Below are 19085 nucleotides of genomic sequence, written 5' to 3' on the forward strand. Positions count from 1 at the left end.
TCCAGTGTAACAACCACTCTCGATTACATCACATCTCCAGGGAGATTATCTAATTACAGTCTCAAACATACAGCATTGAATAGGGATTAGAAGAAATGGCTGCCTTTACAAAATGGGGTTAGGATTAAAACATGGCTTTTTTAGGGTACATACATCATTTCAAACCAGTACAGCCCTCTACATAAATCCTCTCTAACCTTCAAGTTATTCATATCTAATGGTTTTAGTTTAGAAGTTTTACCTCAAGGAAGGAGGTAAAACAGAGGACCTGTAAAAAGCAGCTTTAAAGAGTATCCAGAGAGAGGATTGTGGGAAGATGGCAGAGTAGAGAACTCCAGGAATCAATCCCTGTACCAAAGCACTATTGAACTGACAGAAACTGTCTCAATCAATTATTTTTTCTTTTTTTGTTACTGTTTTTTAACTATAGAAGTTGTAAGATTTACAGAAAAAAATCATACATAAAATACAGAGTTCCCATATATCATCAATATTGTCAACACTTTGCATTAGTGTGCTACATTTGTTTACAAATTCTTTTTTTTTCTTCATACACATATATTCCATACATGGTGTACAATCAGTGGCTCACAATATCATTACATATTTGTGTATGCATCACCATGATCATTTTTTAGAACATGGCATCACTCCAGAAAAAGAAACAAAAAGGAAAACAAAAAACCTCAAATGTACCACATCCCTTACACCTCCCTCTCATTGACCACTAGTGTTTCCATCTACCTAATTTATTTTACCTTTTGACCCTCTATTATTTATTTTTATTCATACTTCTTTTACTCATCTGTCCATACCCTGGATAAAAGGAGAAACAGACACAAGGTTTTCACAATCAATTATTTTTTCACTCTGGAGCCTAGTGAAATACTGTGCGGCATCCAGGGAAGAGCTGGAGGAAGGAACTGGTAAATTGTGGTAAATACCAGTGTATTTCACCCTCCATGCTGGAGCTACCATCCCTCATCCCCCAAACATTTAGCAGACAGCAGAGGGGACTACAAATAGGCTCCTGGTCTGATCCCCAATCACTTGCTTTTGATCAGCTACTTCAGATCACTGGAGGGGCCAGATCTGATGGTGGCCATTGTTCTAATATGTGGACCCTAGAGAAAGTAGCAGAGGAGTCTTAAATAAACAGTATCTTTTCTCAGTATCTTTTTCAGTATCTTTTTTCAGTATCTTTTTCTCTCTTTTCTTTTTCCATTACACATTTGGAAGCAGAAAGAATTTGAAAAGGGCACAAATTGATGGTGCCAGTCCTCAACAACAACAAAAACCTAGCAATCCTAAGAGAACTGGGAGAGCCAGAATTCCAGAGTAATAGCCATGTACTATTCACAATGTCCAGTTCTCAACAAAAAAATTACAAGATTCACTTGTAAGAAGGAATGAAGGCCTGATGCATGTGACAACATGGATGGACCTTGAGGGCATTATGTTGAGTAAAATAAGACAGGCACAAAAGGACAAATACTGTATAGTCTCACTAATATGAACTAATGAGTAAACTCTTGGAATTAAATTCTAGAGTAGAGGTTACCAGAAGATGGAATGAGGTAGAGAATGGGGAGCTGATTCTTAATTTGCACAGAATTTTTAATAAGGTTGATTATAAATGTTTGGAAATGAATAGAGGTGATGGTGGCACATTACTGTAAGTATAATTAACATTTCTGAATTATGGGTGTAATTATGGGTGAAAGGGGAAGTTTAGGATTGTGTGTGTCACTAGAAGGAAAGCTAGAAGATAATATGTGGGACTGTATAACATAGTGAACCCTGTTATATAGGGACAATGACTGTGGTTAAGTGCACAAATATAAGAATGTTCTCATATGATCTAGAACAAATCTATGTCACTGGTGCAAGGTGTTAATAATAGGGTGGTATATGGGAAAATACAACTAATGCAAATATGAACTATAGTTAATAGTAGTATTGTAATATTCTTTCATCGATTGTAACAAAGGCACTATAACAATGCTAAGTGTCAATAATAGGGTGGTATAAAGGGTATGGGGTTATTCTTTTTGGACTAATGAGTGTTCTCGAATTTATTGTGGTAATGAAAACACAGCTCTATAATTATACTGAGAGCCATTGATTGTACATTTTGGATGGATTATATGGTGTATGAATAAAATTTTTATTAAAGAACACTGAGAAAACAGGAAATATGGCTTGTTCAGAGAAAAAAAGATTTTACTAGAAACTAAACCTGAGGAAGCTTATACATTGGAACTTTTAGTCAAAGACTTTAACATAATTGCCTTAAATATGTTCAGTGAGCTAACGGAGTTCATATACAAATAACTAAAGGAAATTAGGAAAACATTTTCTGAACAAAACAAATAGAAATTAGAAAAAAAGAATAAACAGAAATTTTAGTAAAGTACAATAATTGAAAAAACTCATTACATGGATTCAACAGCATATTTGACAAGACAATTGAAATTACCCAGTGTGAGGAGCAGAAAGAACATGAAATGAATAAAAATGAACACAATACTGAAGGACCTGTGGAACACCATCAAGTGTATCCACACACACATCAATGGAATCCCAGAAGGACAAAAGAGAAAAAAGAGGGCAGAAAATGTGTTTAAAGAAATAATATCCCCAAACTTCCCAAATCTTATTAAAGACATGAATGTACACATCCAGGAAGCTCAACAAACTCTGAGCAGGATAGACTCTAAGAGATTTAGAGTGAAGTTGTCGACATCCAAAACAAAGAGAAGATTTTGAAAGCAACAAAAGAGAAGTGACTTGTAACATACAAAAGACCTCAATAAGATTAATAGTGGATTTCTCCACAGAAACAATGGAAGCCAGGAGACAGTGGGATGGCATATTCAAAGTCCTTAAAGAAAAATCAACCAAGAATTCTATAGCTGGCAAAATTATCTTTCAAAAATGGGGGAGAGAATTCAGGTGAGATGGAAGAATAGGATAAGTCGAGTTCACCCCTGCTCCAAGGAACAGTTGGAGAAGTGACAGGAAGGCAACTGGGACAGTGATTCCAGGGTGTAAGTGGCCTGGGAGGGTCTTCTATACCACATAGGGAGGCCCTGGTTGCAAAAGCTGAAGAATTGAGATGCAGAGAATTGGAGACCACCCAGCTAGTGCAAGCAGCCTAACATTCTCCTTTCTAAACAGGAGCCCTGAACCCTGAGGAGTGCACAGATAGGGAGACAGGGACAAGGAAGTAAGCCAAGCCTCATTCCTTGAATGCACTACCTCACGTGCGCTGTCCCCACCAGTGACCCGGACTCACCCCCCAACACCCCATGCACCTGAACCCGCCACTGTGCTCCAAGTACTCCCACCCCAAACCTCTCCCTGTGCATCTCCACCCCGCATCCCACACATATGCATACACATGCCCCTGTCTGATCCACCTCTCCTGCACAAGCTCACATTCTTGCCCTACCCCTCCCAAGACCTTCACACCCACACCCAGCCCCTTGACCCCTACTTCTTCCTCTCTGCCTCCTGCAGGCAGTCGCCTCTGCATCCTGGCTGCAGGCACTCACCTTCATGCCTGGGCCACAACTGCCCCTAGCCCATAAAGTTGCGCAACCCTGCCTCATACCCCCACACACAAGCTCTGCGCACATGTACATCAGCGTCCAGCCCCCCCCCCCCCAGATTCACGGATCTGCACCACATGCCTCTACCACATCTCCCCAGCTCTGAGCAAGCACTGACCTGCACATCCAGGCCACACCCACCACAAGCCCATGTAGGCACTGCCCCACCCCACTGCCCCTGAGCTCTGTCCATGCACATACCAGGGCCCAGCCCCCAGGCCCATCCACATGCACACACACATCCTTCCTACACATCCATGCACTGACCTCTTGGCTCCTGCACCCCCCACCCCCTGCCCTGCACATGTGCACAACCTTGCCCCACCCCCCACCACAAACACCCTGCTGGAACACCTGGCAGGTGCACACAAGCACATCTGGGCCATGTAGCCCCCAACCTGTACACAAGTGCACCCCTGATCCAGCCCCACCCCTGCACCTGCACAGCCACACCAGCGCTCCACCCACCCAACATCACCTGTCCCAGACCCATATTCTGCAATCCCACAACCTGTGTGTGCCTCACCCCTAAACACTTATGCATCTGCATCCCATCCGCCTGGACAACTTCTCATGTGCAAGGATAAACCTGCACCCTGCCCTCTCTGTGCCCCAACCTCTGTGCACCATACCCCACACCCTGATACCCATGACCCCCATGCTCCATGCACCCACCCACATCATGCCTGCACACCAATCTCCGTGCATCTGCACAGCCCCCTCCATCCACCTCCTGCTGTGCTCTACCTCTGTGTCCCTCATGCTGCACCCTGCTCCTGTGAACCAAGGCCTGCCTGAGCTGCACCCCGCCCCCACAGCCCTGCACTGCTTCTCCACATGCCTACACTCTGCACCTCAAACACAGAGGCACCAATGTAGCATCCTTGACCTGTGCCTATAGCTGTGCTGCAGCCTATCACCTCACTGTTGTGCCGCACTCCACACCCTGCATCCTTCTCACACCCATCCTGCAAATACAAAGTTTTAGACTACTGAAGGAAATCAACTTCCGAAGTAACCCTATCAAGATATTTACATCTCTAAGGCAACAGAAGATCGCTAAGCAGATGAAGATACAGACAGATATAGCCCAGCCTAATGACCAAATTAAAACACTGGAGAAGATACAAACTTTGGAACAACTAATCAAAGCTGTTCATATAATTCTACTAAATAAAATCAATGGGTTGGCTAATGACATAAAGAAGTTCAAGAATACATTAGAAGAACATAAAGAGGAATTTGAAAGAATAAATAGAAAAATACCAGATATCACAGAAATTAAAGAAGCTATAGACAAAATAAAAACTATGCTATAGACACGCAACAGCAGATTTGAAGAGGCAGAAGAAAGAATAAATGAACTAGAGGACAGGACAACTGATCTCAAACAGACAAAAGAGCAAATGGCAAAAAAGATGGAAAAGTGTGAATTGGATCTAGGGAAATGATGGACAAAATAAAGCACACAAATATAATAATCACCGGTGTCCCAGAAGGAGAAGAGTAAAGGGCTAGGAAGATTAGTTGAGTGTATAATTAGGGGAAAACTACCTAACCCTTATAAAAGACATAAATATGCAGATCAAAGAATCCCAACAAACTCCAAATAGAATAAATCCAAATAGGCTGTATTAGTTAGGATTCTCTAGAGAAACAGAATCAACAGGAAATATTCATAAATATAAAATGTATAAAAGTGTCTGGGAACGTAGAGTCTAAAATCTATAGGGAATTCCCTGATGGTAAGGTTTAATAGCTCCATATTCTTTCATCCATCCCTCAGGGGACTTTGCCAATACTTTTTGATTATCTGCTTAATATACTAAAGAATGTGTCCAGGCATTACAATAATCTGTACAGGATTAAGGGGCCTCTTTCTTATTCTGTGCTCCCTGTGTTTCAGTTGTTCAAATGAGTTATACAGATAGGTTAAATTAGATCATACACTACAGAAAATTTCAGTTCCAGGCTAAATAATCCTTTCTTCCTTTGGTCTCAAAGAGTATGTGTAGTTCTAAAATATATTCCTTACCCCTATGTTCTGAATTAATTTAACCCCAACCTGTTTGGCTTCATTCTTATCTCTAAATATCAGGTTTTATATATAAAACAGCCTCTCAAAATCCAAATAATAATCACAATAATTAATGTGTCTGCTCTAAAAGCTTACAATCTCGGCCCCTGGTTTCTAAGTATTTTCTAAAGGCAACTATACCATTCTTGTTCTTTTGTTTCTGGCTTATTTTGTGTCACCAAATGTCCCACATGTTCATTCACACTGTTACATGCCTCACAGCTTTTTGCAGCAGTACAGCCTTTGTTCATAAGTATACACAATCATTCGCCAATCTACTTCTCCTTCAGTGCATCCTTCAACCACCTGCATTCATCGGGCATCATGAATAGGACCCAAAGTCTACAGTCCATTAACGTTCTCAATTTTAAATAATTTCATTGTTCCTAAGAGAAAGAAAGCCAATAAATACACCCTCACCAACAGGAAATCTCAACCTTCTCTTAACTCTTGTCCCTCCCCCATTATTTACCTCTGCTGTTGCTGTGGAAGTACTTATGGTTTCCCTTTGAACATAGCTCATAGCATGTAATAGCAGGTTTCCCCCTGTACCCTAGATTTAAACACTCTTTATACAAGAATCATATCTTTGAAGAGATTTTTACAAGAACTAATTCATGTTTCTATTGTTGATCAGTGAGACACATAGTTCTATACAACCCTTTTCAATTCTGTTCATGTTCAATATGGTAATATTACTTATAGACCCACTAGAACCACCTTTACTCCTGTCTATTCCCTTACATTGGAGTTCAACCTCATTACCTAACGTTTCAACCATCCCTAGCTTCTGTGTATCTCTAAGTCCTATATATTTTGTATTATAAGCTTATGCTTATACCTTTATTTTGGTCATAAAAATGGAATCATCCAGCATATATCCTTTTATGTGTGGCTAATTTCACTCAGCGTTATGTCCTCAAGTCTCATCCATCTTGTCTTATGCTTCAGGACATCATTTTGCCTTTCTGCTGCACAATATTATATCGTATGTATATACTGCATTTTGTTAATCTACTCCTCTGTTGATGGGCATTTGTTTTGTTTCCATCTTTTGGTGATTGTGAATAATGCTGCTATGAACATTGGTGTGCAAATGTCTGTTTGTGTCATTGCTTTCAGCTCTTCTGGGTATATACTGAGTAGTGCTATTGCATAGAGCAGCTCGATATTTAGTTTCCTAAGGAACCGCCAAGCTGTCTTCCACAGTGGCTGCACCATTATACATTCCCACCGGCAGTGTGTAAGTGTCCCAGTTTCTCCACATCCTCTTCAACATTTATGGTTTCCTGTTTGTTTAATAGCAGTCATTCTTACAGGTGTGAGGTGGTATCTCATTTTGAAGTCTTGATCTGCATTTCCCTTTTAGTCAATGAAAATGAGCATCTCTTCATCTGCTTTTGATCCATCTGTATGTGCTCTTCAGAAAAATGCCTTTTCATGTCTTTAGCCCATTTTACAATTAGGTTGTTTGTTCTTTTGTTGTTGAGTTGTATGATTTATTTGTGTATACACATGTCATGGTCAGGTTCATTCAACTTGGCCAGATAGTTGTACCCATTTGTATGCTTGGGCAAGTGCTGGCCTGTCTGTTGCTATGAGAACAATTCATAGAATTAAATCATGATCATGTCAGCTGCATCCACAGCTGATTCCATTTGTAATCAGCCAAGGGGAGTGTCTTCTGCAATAAGTGGCATTTAATCTAATCAAGTCTTTAAAGGAGGATTCAGAAGAGACACTGCTTTGGCTGGCGAGTGTCTTTGTGGAGTTCCTCTAGACCATCCACCGAAGTCATCAGCTTCACAGCCTACCCAGCGGATTTTTGGGGACTCTACCTTCCCACAGTTATGTGAGACACTCTCATAAATCTTATATTTTTGGATATTTCCTGTTGATTCTGTTTCTCTAGAGAACCCTAACTAATACAGCTTGGTACCAGGAGTGGTTCTTAAGAAACAGAATCTTAAAAAATGGGTTTTTATGATTGGTTTCTACTCTGACTGGACTCAAAGGCACTAAGGACTCTGATTCCCATAATCAGAATGATACTGCCAATCCATGGGGTGAGTTGGCAGAAGTGGAGAGGTTGAAACCCTAGGTCATGCTGAGTCTTCTCTAGATAATCCTGTACTAGTCTGCACTGAGAACATAGCTGCCCTACCTCCAGCCTGCCCTGAGGAGTTGGCCACCCAACCTCCACCTGAAGGGATTAGCCCTAGAATGATTAATCTTGTTTCACCAAATGAAACTGCAAATGAATGCCCTGAAGCAAATGGCTTGGGAGATATTTCTAAGTCCATTCATGACCCCCCCCCACCCCTCATTTCTTCCAGATCTATAACTAGACTAAAGTCCCAACAGGCCCCAAAAGGTGAGGTGCAAAGTATCACCCATGAGGAGGTACATTATACTACGAAAGAACTGTGTGAGTTTTCCAGTTGATATAGGCAGAAATCAGGGGAATATGTGTGGCAATGGATTTTAAGGGTATGAGATAATGGTGGGAGGAATATAAAGCTGGATCAGGCTGACTTTATTGATATGGGCCCACTAAGCAGATATTCTATGCTTCAATGTTATAGCTCAAGGAGTTAGATAAGGTATTAACAGTTTGTTTGGATGGTTGGCTAAAACATGGATCAAAAGGTGGCTGACATTACCTGAGGTTGAAATGCCAGAACTGCCCTGATATAATGTAGATGAGGGAATCCAGAGGCTTAGAGAGATTGGAATGTTGGAGTGGATTTATCATGCAAAGCCTGCTGTTACACCCCAGGGATGTCCAGAGGATGCACCTTTTACCAGAACTGTGAGAAATAAATTTGTGAGACTAGCATCATCATCCCTGAAGAGCTCTGTAGTTGCACTTCTCTGTAGGTCAGATATTACTGTGGGAACTGCTGTCACTGAGCTGGAATCCTTAAACACAATGAGGATGACCAGATCCCAAGTTGGCAGAAGCCAGGTAGCAGCACTTAATTGCCAAAGACAGGGTGAATGTGGCTATTATAATAGACAACAAACTCAAAGCAGGAATCAAAATAATCTGACTTGCAGGGATTTATAGCATTGGCTAGTAAATCATGGTGTGCCTAAAAATACAATAGATGGGCAGTCTACTAAATTCTTGTTTGAGCTGTTTAAACAAAAGAGTTCTAGGTCAAGTGAACAGAAGTTTAACCTAAATTACAAAAACACAGAGTTACTGGCCGCTTGATCAATTTCCAGACTTGAAACAGTTTACAGATCCAGAGCCCCTTCAAGGAGGGGGAGACCAGGTCCCTTTGGGGGAGAACCCTGTTACACTGCCCCAAATTTATACTATTAATCTTCCTCCAAGCCTTCCCCAAGGAGACCAATGGCCTTTTACTAGGGTAACTGTGCATTGGGGAAAAGGAAATGATCAGATATTTCAGGGAATATCAGACACTGGTTCAGAAGTGACACTTATTCCAGGGGATGTAGAACATCACTCTGGCCCACCAGTCAGAGTGGGGGCTTATGGAGGCCAGGTGATTGATGTAGTTTTAGCTCAGGTCAATATCATAGTGGGTCCAGTGGGCCCCCAGACCCATCCTTCAGTTATTTCCCCAGTTCCAGAATGTATAATTGGAAAAGACATACTGTGCAACTGGCAGAATCTCCACATTGACTAACTCGTGCAGTGAGGGCTATTATGGTGGGAAAGGCCAAGTGGAAGCCACTAGAACTGCCCCTACCTAGCAAAATAGTAAATCAGAGGCAGTACCGGATTCGAGGAATTGCAGAGATTAATGCCATTCTTAAGGACTTGAAAGATGCAGGGGTGGTGATTCCCACCACATCCCATTCAACTCTCCTATTTGGCCTGTACAGAAAACAGATGGGTCTTGGAGGATGACAGTGGATTATCTGCTCAAGCAGGTGGTAACTCCAATTGCAGCTGCTGTTCCAGATGTAGTATCATTGCTTGAGCAAATCAGTATATCTCCTGGTACATGGTATGCAGCTACTGACCTGACATATGCTTTTTTCTCACTAGCTGTTAGTTAGGACCACCAGAAACAGTTTGCTTTCAACTGACAAGGTCAGCAATATACTTTCACTGTCCTATCTCAGGGGTATATCAACTCTGCAGCCCTATGTCATAATCCTGTCCACAGGGATCTTGACGGTTTCTCCCTCAAAATGGACCACATCACACTGGTCCATTATATTGATGATATCATGTTGATTGGATGTAGTGAGCAAGAAGTAGCAACTACTCTAGACTTACTGGTAAGGCATTTGCATGTCAGAGGGTGGGAGATAAATCTAACAAAAATATAGGGGCCTTCCACCTCAGTGAAATTTCTAGGTGTCTAGTGGTGTGGGGCATGTTGAGATATCCCTTCTAAGGTGAAGGATAAGTTGCTGCATCTGGCCCCTCTTATGATGAAAAAAAGAGGCGCAATGCCTAGTTGGTCTCTTTGGATTTTGGCGACAGCATATTTCTCATTTGGGTATGCTATTCTGGCCCATTTACTGAGTGACCAGAAAAGCTGCTAATTTTGAGTGGGGACCTGAATAAGAGGAGGCTCTCTGTCCAGGCTGCTGTACAAGCTGCTCTTCCACTTGGATCATATGATCCAGCAGATCCAGTGGTGCTGGCAGTGTCAGTGGCATATAGAGATGCTGTCTGGAGCCTTTGGCAGGCCCCTATAGGAGAATCACAACACAGGTCCTTAGGATTTTGGAGCAAAGCCTTATCATCTTCTGCAGATAAGTACTTTCCTTTGAGAAACAGCTTTTGGTCTGCTACTGGGCCATAGTAGCGACTGGACGCTTAACCATGGGCCACTAAGTTACTATGAGACCCGAGTTGTCTAACATGTCGGACCCACCAAGCCATAACTTGCTTAACATAACAAGCACAACAGCACGCCATCATGAAATGGAAATGGTATATATGAGATAGGGCCAGAGCAGGACCTGAAGACTCAAGTAAGTTACATGAGGAAGTGGCCCAAATGTTAATGGTCTCCAATCCTGCTACATTACCTTCTCTCTCTCAGACCAGAGCTATGGCCTCTTGTGGAGTTCCTTACAGTGAAATGACCAAGGAAGAGAACACTTGGGCCTGGTTTACAGATGGTTCTGCACGATATGCAGGTACCACCCAGAAGTGGACAGCTACAGCACTCCAACCCCTTTCTGGGGTGTCCTTGAAGTACAGTGGTGAGAGGAAATCCTCCCAGTGGGCAGAACTTTGAGCAGTGCACCTGGTTGTTTGTTTTGCTTGGAAGGAGAACTGACCAGAGATGCATTTGTATACTGAATCATGGGCTGTTGCTAATGGTTTGACTGGATGGTCAGGGACTTGGAAAGACCATAAATGGAAAATTGGTGACAGAGGTATGTGGCTAGACCTTTCTGAATGGGCTAAAAACATGAACATTTTTGTGTCCCATGTGAATGTGCACAAGAGGGTGACTTAAGCAGAGGATGGTTTAGAAACAAGTGGATAAGATGACCTGTTCTGTGGATACCAGTCAGCCTCTTTCCCCAGCAACTTCTGTCATTGCCCAATGAGCCTATGAACAAAGTGGTCATGGTTGTAGGGATGGAGGTTATGCATGGGCTCAGCAACAGAGACTTCCACTCACAAAGGCTGACCTGGCAGCAACAACCACTGCTGAGTGCCCAATCTGCAAACAGCAGAGACCCATACTCAGCCCCCGATATGACACTATTCCCCAGGGTGACCACCCAGCTACATGGTGGCAGGTTGATTACACTGGACCACTCCCTTCATGGAAGGGGCAGTGATTTGTTCTATCTGGAATAGATACAAACTCTGGATATGGGTTTGCTTTCCCTGCATGCAATGCTTCTGTTGAAACTACCATCCATGGACTCACAGAATACTTTATCCATCATCATGGTATTCCACAGAGCATTGCTTCTGATCAAGGAACACACTCACGGCAAATGAAGTGTGGGAATGGACACATGCTCGTGAAATTCTCTTGTCTTACCATGTTCCCCATCATCCAAGGCAGCTGGATTGATAGAATGGTGAAATGGCCTTTTGAAAACTCAATTATGGTGCCAACTAGGTAGCAATACCTTGAAGGGCTGGGGTAAAGTTCTCCAGGAAGCTGTGTATGCTCTAAATCACTATCCACTGTATGGTGCTGTTTCTCCCATAGCGAGGATCCATGGGTCCAGGAACTAAGAGATGGAAATATGAGTGGCAACACTCATTATTACCCCTAGTGATCCAATGGCTCTGTAACTTCAGGAATGAAGGTTTGGGTCACCCCACCAGGCACAGAAGTATGGCCAACTGAAGTGCTTGCTGAGGGTAAAGGGAACATGGAATGAGTAGTGGAAGAAGGTAGTAATAAATATGAACTATAATGTGATCATTTATAGAAATGAAAACTGTAATGCTGTTTTTTTTATGTTATAGTATTTAAGTTGTAAGATATCAAATTTAAGAATGAATATTACCCAAGGACTTGCACCCTATCCTGGGGAGATTTAATGTGTTTCTGATTGTATGCAAAACAGTTAAGTAGTGTTAGGCAAGGAAATAAATATGTCTTTTATTGTTTTCTATTTAGAAATTAAGTATGGTTTAAAGTGATGTATATAACTGCCAAGTTGACAAGGAGTGGACTATCAAGGTCAGGTTCATGTGTTAATTTGGCCAGGTGGTTGTACCTGTTTGTCCGGTTGGGCTACGTGCTGGCCTGTCTGTTGCTATGAAGACATTTTATAGAATTAAATCATGACAATGTTGACTGCATCCACAGCTGATTCCATTTCTCGTCAGCCAAGGGGAGTGTCTTCTGCAATGAGTGACATTTAATCTAATGCATGGAAGGCTTTTAGGGAGGATTCAGAAGAAACAGTTTCTTATTGCTTCAGCCAACAAGCTTCTCCTGTGGAGTTCGTCCATACCCTCCACTGGAATCGTCAGCTTCACAGCCTGCCGTATGGATTTTGGACTCTACATTCTCATGGTTATGTGAGACACTTTTATAAATTTTATTGTTTGTGGATATTTCCTGTTGATTCTTTTCTCTGGAGAACTCTGACTAATAAAACAGGAAATCAAACCTTTGTCCAATATGTGATTTCCAAATATTTTCTCCCATTGAATTAGCTGCCTCTTCACCTTTTTGCCAAAGTCTTTTGAAGTGGGCTTTGTTTTGTCTATCATTTCCCTGTGATCCCATTCAAGTTTTTCCATCTTTTTTTTTTTTTTGCCATTTCTACTTCCAGATTTTATGCTGATGCTTGTGAATGTGGGTGCCCAGCAGCCAGGTATATAGCTGTGCAGGTGCATCAGTCTGGAGGGTTTAACCCTGGTGTGCACTGTTCTAAGTCATGGGGCCCTTTGTGTTCATGCATACAGCTGTGGTAGCAGGTCAGCCTTATGCCTTCGTGGATTGGGGGCAGATGTGTCTGGGCTGTGCAGGGCAGCACTTTCTCAGAGCTGGGAAGTATGGCTGAGGGCTGCGCAGATGCGCAGTTCTAGGACTGCTGTAAAGTGCAGGTCCCAGAGCTGAATGATATGATTGGGTGCCCATGCACATGTATGGGCCTATGAATGCCTTCTCTAACTTTTCCATGGAGCACAGCTAATCTCGAGCTACTGTATTCTGACATCTTCAGAATGACAGCTCCTTTTATCTACAGTATTGACAGATGAGTAAAAAATATGGATTAAAAATAAATTATAGGGGGAATAAACATCAAAATAAATTGAGTAGATTGAAATACTCGTGAACAATGAAAGGAAGTGGTAAGGGGTATAGTAAAAAAAAATAGGGGGAACAAAGGTTAAAATCTATTGAGTAGATGGAAATACTCAGGAAATACCCTCAATGAGAGGGAGGGGTAAGGGGTATGGTATGTGTGAGTTTTTTCTTTTTCTGGAGTGATGCAAATGTTCTAAAAAATGATCATGGAAGATGGCGGCTTAGTGAGGAGTGGGATTTAGTTTGTCCTTGAGAGCAGCTAGTAAATAGCCAGGAACAGTACAGAACAACTGCTGGGGCCACGTCAGTGACTGGACACACAGAGTACCCCAGTCTGGACAGTCAATCAGCTGCAAGCCCACCCAAAACCGTGAATTCCCCAAGCCATGCAGCCAGTACCTCACCCCCACAAGCTACTTCCCAGAGGGGATAGGAAAGAGACTTGACTAGCAGTAGGGACTGAGCACAACCAAGCACCTACTGTGGAATTAATTAAAAAATTCTGACTACTAAAAATAGGCCCCCAGCTCAGCTGAACCTTCAGTAAAAGCTGACGTTGCTGGGTTTTGCCCCAGTGCAGAGGGGGCAGGGCTGACAGAAAAAAGGAAAAAGAAAAAAAAAAAGAGGTTTTTTTTGGATTGGACAGCACAAAATACTTGAAAGGGTCTGTGCCCTGGAGGAAAGGAGGGGGTATATAGGACCTGGAGATACACAGAGCAACATACCAAGTTAAGATCTTGATTGACAAACCCGAGGAATGGGGGTCCTGCTCTGAAAAGGATTTTTTTTTCTTTTTGTTTTTGGGGCTGTGTTTCTACAGCTTGACTGCTGTTTGGATACAGCTGCAGGACTTCTCAGGCTCCCACTGCCCCCAAGGCATGGGCAGAATTAAGCTTGTTTGAGAGTTTTCTAGAGGCTGTGCCTTCCCCAGGAGAGGGGTGGGGCCCAGCTCAAGTAGAATCTCGCCCTCAAGGAATTCAGACCCCAGGGTCTGGAAAATTGAAGCGATTAAAGCCAGCCTACAACTCCTCTGTCTCAACCACACCCTCAGCAGGGAGAGTTTGCTGAAGTTAAGGTACCACATCACCTTACACAGTTGGAACCCCCAGGCAGACAAGCGCCACATACTGGGCAGGATAAGAAAAACAGCGTCCAGAGGCTTCATAGGGAACTCAAACTGCTGGGCCTCACCCTCAGGGAAAACCAACACAGGTGACTCTCCTCCTGACAGGAGGCCAGGCAGGGCAAGAAACAAGAAAACAAGAACTGAAAAATCCCGATCTGTTAAAGAAGAGGGCTAAAATAAGCTGAACTGAATGTCAAAGAACAGATAGACAACAAAATCATCCAGCAAAAAAATCCTAGGTAAAAAAAATAGTGAAAGCAATCTCCAGAATAAACTAATTAATGAAATTAAATGCCTAGACGCCAGCAAAAAAACAAATCATACTAGGAAAATTTAAGATATGGCCCAGTCGAAGGACCAAACCAACAATTCAAATAAGGTAGAGGAGTTGAAACAATTAATTCAGAATGTTCAAGCAGACATGGAAATCCTCATGAAAAATCAAATCAACAAATTGAGGGATGATATAAGGAAGGCAAGGAACAAACAAATAGAAGAAATTGAAAGTCTGAAAAAGCAAATCACAGAACTTGTGGGAATGAAAGGCACAGTAGAAGAGATTAAAAAACAATGGAAACCTACAATGTCAGATTTCAAGGAGCAGAAGATAGGATTAGTGAACTGGAGGATGGGACATCTGAAATCCGACAAGCAAAAGAACATATAGGGAAAAGAATGGAAAAAATATGAGCAGGGACCCAGGGAACTGAATGGCAACATTAAGTGCACAAATATGCATGTTCTGGGTGTCCCACAAGGAGAAGAGAAGGGAAAAGGAGGAGAAAAACTAATGGACGGAATTATCCCTGAAAATTTCCCACCTTTTATGAAAGACTTAAAATTACAGATACAAGAAGTACAGAATACCCCAAACAGAAAAGATCTAAATAGATGTACTCCAAGACACTTACTAATCAGAATGTCAGATGTCAGAGAGAAAGAGAGAATCTTGAAAGCAGCAAAAGAAAATAATCTATCACATACAAGGGATGCCCGATAAGACTATGCATAGATTTCTCAGCAGAAACCATGGAGGCAAGAAGACAGTGGGATGATATATTTAAGACACTAAAAGAGAAAAACTGCCAACCAAGAATGCTATATCCAGCAAAATTGTCCTTCAAAAATGAGGTGGAAATTTTAAAATTTTCAGACAAAAAAAAATCACTAACAGAATTTGTGACCAAGAAACTGGCTCTGCAGGAAATACTAAAGGGAGCGCTAGACACAGATAGGAAAAGACAGGAGAGAGAGGTGTGGAGAAGAGTGTAGAAATGAAGACTATCAGTAAAGGTAAAAAGAAGAAAAATTAGATATGACATATAAAATCCAAAAGGCAAAATGGTAGAACAAAGTATTGCCCATACAGTAATAACACTAAATGTTAATGGATTAAACTCCCCAGTCAAAAGACATAGATTGGTAGAATGGATTAAAAAACAGGACCCATCTGTATGCTGTCTACAGGAGACGCATCTTAGACCCAAGGATAAACATAGGTTGAAAGTGAAAGGATGGGAAAAGATATTTCATGCAAAGAACAATCAGAAAAGAGCAGGAGTAGCTATACTAATATCCAACAAATTAGACTTCAAATGTAAAACAACTAAAGGAGACAAAGAAGGACACTGTGTATTAAAAGGAACAATTCAATAAGAAGACATAACAATCATAAATATTTATGCACTGAGCCAGAGTGCTCCAAAATACATGAAGCATACACTGAAAAGAGAAATACACACATCTACCATAATAGTTGGAGACTTCAATTCCCCACTCTCATCAATGGACAGAACATCTAGACAAAGGATCAATAAAGAAACAGAGATTGAATAATACAATAAATGAGCTAGACTTAACAGGCATTTATAGGTAATTACACCCCACAACAGCAGGATACACCTTTTTCTCAAGTGCTCATGGATCATTCTCAAGGATAGACCATGTGCTGAGTCACAAAGCAAGTCTCAACAAATTTAAAAAGATTGAAATCATACAAAACACTTTCTCAGATCATAAAGGAATGAAGCTGGAAATCAATAATAGGCAGTGCCAAAAAAGTCACAAATATATGGAGGCTCAACAACACACTCTTAAACAACCAGTGGGTCAAGGAAGAAATTACAAGAGAAATCAGTAAATATCTCGAGGCAAATGAAAATGAAAACACAGCATACCAAAATTTGTGAGATGCAGCAAAGGCAGTGCTAAGAGGGAAATTTATTGCCCTAAATGCCTATATCAAAAAAGGAGAAAGAGCAAAATTGAAAAATTTACTGTCCACTTGGAAGAACTGGAGAAAGAACAGCAAACTAACCCCAAAGCAGCCAAAAGAACAGAAATAAAGAAGATTAGAGTAGAAACAAATGAAATTGAGAACCTGAAAACAATCAAGAAAATCAACAATTGGTTGGTTGGTTCTATGAGAAAAATCAGTAAGATTGATGGACCCTTAGCGAGGTTGACAAAAAGAAGAGAGAGGATGCAAATAAAATCAGAAATGAAAGAGGATACATAACCACTGACCCTACAGAAATAAAGGAGGTAATGAGAGGACACTATGAACAACTTTCTGCTAATAAACTAGACAATGTAGATGAAATGGACAACTTCCTAGAAAGGCATAAACAACCAACATTGAGTTGAGAAAAAATAGCCTCAAGGAACCAATCAAAAGTAAAGAAATTGAATTAGTCATTAAGAAGCTCCCCCAAAAGAAAAGTCCAGGACCAGATGGCTTCACATGTGACTTCTGCCAAACATTCAAAAAAGAATTAGTACCAGACCTGCTCAAACTCTTCAAAAAAATTGAAGAGGAGGAAAGGCTACTTAACTCGTTCTATGAAGCCAACATTACCCTCATACCAAAGCCAGACAAAGATATTACAAGAAAAGAAGACTACTGAGACCAATCTCCCTACTGAATATAGATGCAAAAATCCTCCACAAAATTCTTGCAAATAGAATCCAGCACCACATTAAAAGAATATACACTATAACCATCCCAGGTATGCAAGGACAGGTCAACATAAGAAAATCAATTAATGTAATACACCATATCAACAAATCAAAACAGAAAAAACACATGATCCATCTCGATTGATGCAGAAAAGGCATTTGACAAAATTCAACATCCTTTCTTGTTGAAAACACTTCAAAGGATAGGATAGAAGGGAACTTCCTCAACATGATAAAGGGAATATATGAAAAACCCACAGCTAACATCATCCTCAATGGGGAAAAACTGAAAACTTTCCCCCTAAGATCAGGAACAAGATAAGGATGTCCACTGTCACCATTGTTATTCAACATTGTGTTGGAAGTTCCAGCCAGAGCAAGGATGGGAAAAAGTATTTCCTTGTTCTTCCTCATGCAAAACATATTAGTCCCTGGCCATTAGAGAAATGCAAATCAAAACCACAATGAGATATCATCTCACACCCACCAGAATGGCCATTATCAACAAAACAGAAAATGACAAGTGCTGGAGAGGATGTGGAGAAAGAGGCGCACTTATTCACTGTTGGTGGGAATGTCAAATGGTGCAACCACTGTGGAAGGCAGTTTGGCAGTTCCTCAAAAAGCTGAATGTAGAATTGCCATATGACCCAACAATACCATTGCTAGGTCTACTCAGAGGACATAAGGGCAAAGACACAAACAGACATTTGCGCACCAGTGTTTATAGCAGCATTATTTACAATTGCAAGGAGATAGGAACAGCCAAAATGTCCATCAACAGACGAGTGGATAAACAAACTGGTGTATACATACGATAGAATATTATGCAGCTTTAAGACAGAATAAACTTATGAAGTATGTAACAACATGGATGGACCTTGAGAACATTATGCTGAGTGGGACTAGCCAAAAACTAAAGGACAAATACTGTATGGTCTCATTGATATGAACTGACATTAGTGAATAAACTTGGAATATTTTGTTGGTAACAGAGACCATCAGGAGATAGAAATAGGGTAAGATATAGGGTAATTGGAGCTGAAGGAATACAAACTGTGCAACAGGACTGGATACAAAAACTCAGAAATGGACAGCACAATACTACCTAACTGTAATATAATTATGTTAAAACACTGAATGACGCTCCATGTGAGAATGATAGAGGGAGGAGGGCTGGGGACATAAATGAAATCAGAAAGAAAGAGAGATGTTAAAGATTGAGATGGTATAATCTAGGAATCCCTAGAGTGTATAATAATAGTGAAATGTACAAGGTACAATTTTAAAAATGTTTTTGCATGAAGAAGAACAAAGGAATGTCATTATTGCAGGGTACTGAAAATAGATGGTAATTAATATTTTAAAATGTCACCTTCTGTGTGAGACTAAAGCAAACAATGTTTATTTGGTACAAAATTTATATTTTGACTAGTGCATTTCCTAATATAACTTATGTAGATAGTTTGATTGAACGCCATAAGTACTTGGAATCTCAGGTAGGACATGAGATTTTGCTGGTTTGTCCAGAGTGATGCCCCGATGAATCCCAGAGTAATTTGATCAGTAAGTGGAAA

The 19085-nt window shown here is 41.1% G+C and overlaps 1 protein-coding gene across 2 annotated transcripts in view; it reads left to right on the top strand.

Annotated features, from left to right (window-relative positions):
* The window catches only part of ZSWIM5 (zinc finger SWIM-type containing 5), a 339569-nt gene that overhangs the window by 253673 nt on the left and 66811 nt on the right, over positions 1 to 19085 (top strand). The window lies entirely within an intron of this gene.

The sequence above is a fragment of the Tamandua tetradactyla genome, chromosome 2, assembly GCF_023851605.1.
Source record: "Tamandua tetradactyla isolate mTamTet1 chromosome 2, mTamTet1.pri, whole genome shotgun sequence".
Taxonomy (NCBI): domain Eukaryota; kingdom Metazoa; phylum Chordata; class Mammalia; order Pilosa; family Myrmecophagidae; genus Tamandua; species Tamandua tetradactyla.